This window comes from Arvicanthis niloticus, chromosome 16, assembly GCF_011762505.2.
Source record: "Arvicanthis niloticus isolate mArvNil1 chromosome 16, mArvNil1.pat.X, whole genome shotgun sequence".
NCBI lineage: Eukaryota > Metazoa > Chordata > Mammalia > Rodentia > Muridae > Arvicanthis > Arvicanthis niloticus.
Window position 1 is genome coordinate 20136310 of NC_047673.1, and position 5106 is coordinate 20141415.

The 5106-nt window shown below is 38.6% G+C and overlaps 1 pseudogene; it reads right to left on the bottom strand.

Moving 5' to 3' along the window:
* Positions 1–289: 289 nt before the first annotated feature.
* Positions 290–1722, bottom strand: LOC117721724 (PRAME family member 12 pseudogene; annotated as a pseudogene).
* Between the last annotated feature and the right edge of the window lie 3384 nt (positions 1723–5106).

The window sequence follows — 5106 nt, forward strand, 5'->3', positions numbered from 1 at the left end:
CCTCTAAGGTCCCTCATATTATGAAAGTGCTGGGAGGGAAGCCATACAACTTTCTTATATTGCTGCTCTCCAATGGTGTGTTTTTCCTATAGACATAAGACTGAAAATAAGCTTATGGTTCTCCATGTCAACACAGGTATTTTAAATCTGAAGAATTTGATTGGAATTAAAATGAAATGAAATAATTATCTTTCCAAAGTCCATCCAGAAGTGGTTGAATGCACATGGCCAATGCCTCTAATCAATCACTTGCGTCCTGCCTTCCATTTATCAGAGCCCAGCAATGACCTCACTTTATAAATTCCCAACAAGAACATAGCCTGGCCTCCAAATTATAGATAAAGAATTTCTGACAATCTAAACATATTACTTACAATGTGGACCTGTTTTGGCTGCCTTCTATCCTGGAGAGTGTCCATAAGCTCAGAACAAAATCTGTCTGGAATAACAAGGCCCATGTCATCATAGACTTCATCAGGGGCAGGGTACTTCTCCATGGTCAGCTGTGTGAGGTTGGCAGTATGCTGCAGTAGCTTCTTCAGGCTGCCCATGGACAATAAGTTCTTCACAAAATTGACTTCAGTGACCTGGGAACACTGGCTCAGCGCAGGCAGGAGGGCACTGATTTGCAAGTCCATGATCATACAGAACTTCAATTTTAATGTCTGCAAAGTGGCCGACAGTCTTTGTAGCAGGCTTCCTAGAAATGCATTATTTAAATGTACTAAGGTGACACCACTCAGATCCAGGTGTTTGAGCTTCTGGATGCTTGGACACTGGGACAGACAGTTTATATCTGATTGTGACAGCAAGCAGTGAGTGATAGCAAGGGTCTCTAATGGACTCTCCAAGCACCTAAGCACTTGGTCCAGGCGAACATCCAGGAAGTAGACATCATTCAAAAAGAGATGTTGGAGATTATTCAGTTTGGAGAACTGGGAAGAGATCTCTGTAAAACAACAAGCTTCCATCTCTTGGTCCCGAGGCAAATGCAAAGGTTCGTAGAATTTCTGGAAAATGAGTTTCTGGAGGTTTTTCATCTGGCCCAGGCCAGGGGCTAGCAGTGCTAGGGTGTGAATGTCCCACCATGTCCTTATTTCCAATTCCTGGATTGAGTCTATATCAAAAACCTCCAAAACATCCTTTGGGTCATAGGTAGGAAAGTCCTGAAACTCTAACGTCTTACAGATCACCTATATCACATCTTTCCTCTGCTTGGCCCACCAATAAAAATACTTTAGATAATTAGAAGAATGGTGGTACATGAGGAAATAATTCATCAATACAGTCATGGGCTGTTTCTTGCCTAGAGTGGGATAATTTCCCAAAGCTTGGTTGGTGCCAATGACACCTGGAGAGCAGTCCATATGCTGTATTCCAGCCCAGAAGTCATGGTGGGCATCTCATACATCAAGCACTTGTAGTTTGCACCTCCTGGGTCGATCCTTTTGTGCCATCAGCAAAACAAGGCCATCTAGCACAGCTTTCAAGGATTCCAGGTTAAGAGTCTTCATCAGGGCTCTTAAAGGAAGGCAGGAGAAGGGCCATGCTGCCACCATCTGCCTCAGGATGTTAGGTTGTTTGCTGGTAAATGCATCCTTGAAGAGTGGTGGGAAGAAATGCAAGGGCAGGTCCTCCAGAGCAAAGATGGCCAAGGCTTCATCTTTAAGCAGGCTTCTTTTTTGCCAGCTGCTGGAGTGTTGGTGGGGCTGTGAAGCTCATCATGACTTTTAGGTATGCAGATGTTGCTTTGGACACTGCTCTCAGAAGCTCCAATCTCAGAATGGTCAGGCAGGCAATCCAGACTCTAAGGCTCAGAGTGTCTTGTGCAGCCATTTGAGTTCTTATATCTTCCCTTCTCTTAAATGTGAACGTGAGGTCTCCAGTTTAAACTCCTGCCACTGTGACTTTTCTGTGATGACAGATGGCCACCAGAACCATGACCAGGAAAGAGTCCCTAACTCTCCTTTGTTGCTTTATCTTAGAGTGTTTTTATCAGACAACAGAAATGAGACTATGATAGCAACATTTTGTCTAATTTCATCCGATCTTGGTTCCACTGTCCATGCCTTGCTGTTTTGTTCTCTGCAACTAGCACACCTCTTTCTAGCAGTTATTGTCCTGGGTTAACTATCTACTCTTAAATGGACAGGAGAATATTTTTAAATGGTCTTCCTTCAGCTTTAGTAAGGACATAGAGAACATTAGCCTCTATTTCAATGTTTTCCTCAATTTCTTAAGAGCAAAAACATTTAGGCTAAATTTGCCTTAATTATTAGCAGATGAATTTTCTCTAAAATCAATAGAATGTATCCACAGTATCCACATTGAAACATAAGAAAGGCTCTTGATATTTAATGCCCAGATATGTTAGTTATTCTCTCTTTTCTATGCCCCAAAAGTTTGTCCTTAGGCAACAGCCTTTAAAGAGCAAAGTTCTGTAGACCTCACAGAATAACAGCAAGGGGACTATTGACAAGTCTGGGCAATTATAATGTGTGATGACAGATTCCACTTCTTGCCAAACTACCATGGATGAGATGCAAGGATTGAGTCTTTAAAGTGTATACAAGCAGTAGCATTTGATTACTTTCTGTTTTGTTTTATTTGTTTTGAGGCTGGGTATCATAGATCCAAGTCTGCCTTCAGAACCCTTTTGTAGCTAAAGCTGGTCTTAAACTCCTGAGTTTCTTTTTCCTCTACCTACCAAAGGCCAGGATTACAGGCATTCGCCATCATACCTGGCTTAGCTGCTTTAAAAAAATGCCTTTGAACCTAGCATTTACTTCTTCACTAACCAATGTCAATTCATAGTCACTTTGTTCATTATGGATATAAAAAGTAGGAAGATAATTACTTGTGAGAAGATTCAGGTTTATGTTCTTGAAGAAGAAAGGAAGTTGTGAAGTAGATTTAGTTTACTGAGTTTGCTTGGTGAAGAAATGTGTAATGGCTGAAGGAAAATTAAATTATAGCTTTATTTCAAAATATTCACTATAGTTCTATAGTATTGTAAAATTACATAGAGAAAACACCCAGTTAAAACTACTAATTTATAATATGGTTTACTAGTGAGCCATTTTGTTTGAGTTTGGGTTTGCTATTGCTGCATAATAAATCTTTAACACTTCAGAGCCTACTGATAGGAATCTAAAATTTCTAATAGGCATTGAACTGAAATTTAACTAAAACTCTTAGGAAATAAATGAGTTTTTTCTCAATAAATTAATACTACAAACAAAGAATGGTATGTAAATCTTCTACCCAATAAATGAGAACAGCTAGATCTGGAGTTTGTTCAATAGTGATTGAGTAACAACACATTGAGGCAAAAACAAGAACAGCAGTTTGCCACCCATGTCACAGCAACTTGTGCTGGTAATCTCCAACCATTCTTTTCTTGAAAAGTGGTTTTTCTTAATGATAACCAGGTCTGACTTGATCATCTTCTAATATTCTCAGTTATGAAAAGAGTTCTACTCCTCAGGACAAAAATATTTTCACAAATGACACCAGTATTTGTGCCTATTTATCCCTCTGGGAAGAGGATATCCAGCCTTTGCAATGCTCTTCTGAAATTGCATACTATATTTTTTAATCTTTCTTTCGCAAATGTGCATGAGGCATGTGCTTACAGATATGCTTGTCCATCTTCCTGCTGGGCTCCCATACCTGTTGCGCTCAGACAGGAAGAAGGGACACAGCAGATGTTTCTACGTGTTTGTGAATTTCACCCTAACACCTGCCCCAGTTTTGGTTAAAGAATGAATGATACTTCCACAAGTCATCCTGTGAAAGAGTCATCTCAGAAAGTTTTTTGTTAATTATCAATTCATGCGATGCTGTTCAGTCACATCTCTTAATTGAGCATCACAGCATATTCCTCGTGTATTCTGTTGACTTAGGACAACAATAGTTCTCAGCTAGTTTACAGCCTTAATTTCTTCTACCCATCTCTTAATACATTACAGGAGATCTCTTATACCATGGCTAAGTCATCAACCAAGTGTGGTGGAACTAAGCCAGCTCATGGCTGAGCTTAAGTCAAAGCAAAAGCTAATGTCAGACTTTCCTTTAAGCAGGGAAATTTGAAGGATATTTGCTTCTAGACTTTCCAGTGGTTGTTATATACAATAATTATATTAACTAAAATACTTAATGTGTACACTTAGCTTTAAACTCACACAAAATCTTTAAAATATGTACCCCATCATGCCTAAAAAAAATGGAATAAAACCCAAATATTTTATTCTTATGTGAAATTTTCTTTTTTCTTTTTGTTTTTTTTTTATTGGATATTTTATTTATATTTCAGATGCCATCCTCATTCCCCATTTCCCCTCCCTAGAAAACCCCTATCCCATGCCCCCCTTTTCTTTTTGCTTTTATACAATTTTTTAGCATGTTAATCAAAGGCTTTGTAATTTTGGTAATGCTCAGTCAGAAGTGTAACCCAATACCCAACCTAGATATATCAACTATCTTTGACTGGTGGAGACACGTGAACATCTGCCTCCATGTCCTCTTCCCCTCTTTCTCTCTCTCTCATCTCCTAGCTTCTCCTTTTCTTCTTCTCCTTCTTCTCCTTCTCTCCTTACTCCTTCTCTTCCTCTCAGTACTCCTCCTTCCTTAGCTCCTCCTACATATCACCCTTACTGTTAAAATAAAACTTTTCTCTCAAGATACAATTAGAGCATAATTATGCCTATTTGTACCAGTGAGGTACAAGATAGTCCCAATACCCAGTCCATCATTATAGTGTAAAGAGTTCAAAGGAAAGAAAATACCAATTTGTAATTAGCAAAATTAGAATTCCAATCATTGTATTCACTATAGAAATATTGAGCATTTATTTATCATCATAGAGATGATGCAGATATTATTATTTCTTTATTCCTGCACTGTGGTCATCAGTTGTGATGCTTTACTGTCAGGAAGTTCATTGTAGATGACATTTGTGCTTTATTTTATTCTATATTTTACAAAGTGGGTGATAAGCTCAAATTTTATACCAATTATGGCTTTATTTTGCTGCTTCTTATATAGAAGCTACCCTGCCATGTAAACCAATGTTTTCTAATCTTTATTTCACTTAAAAGGAACAAA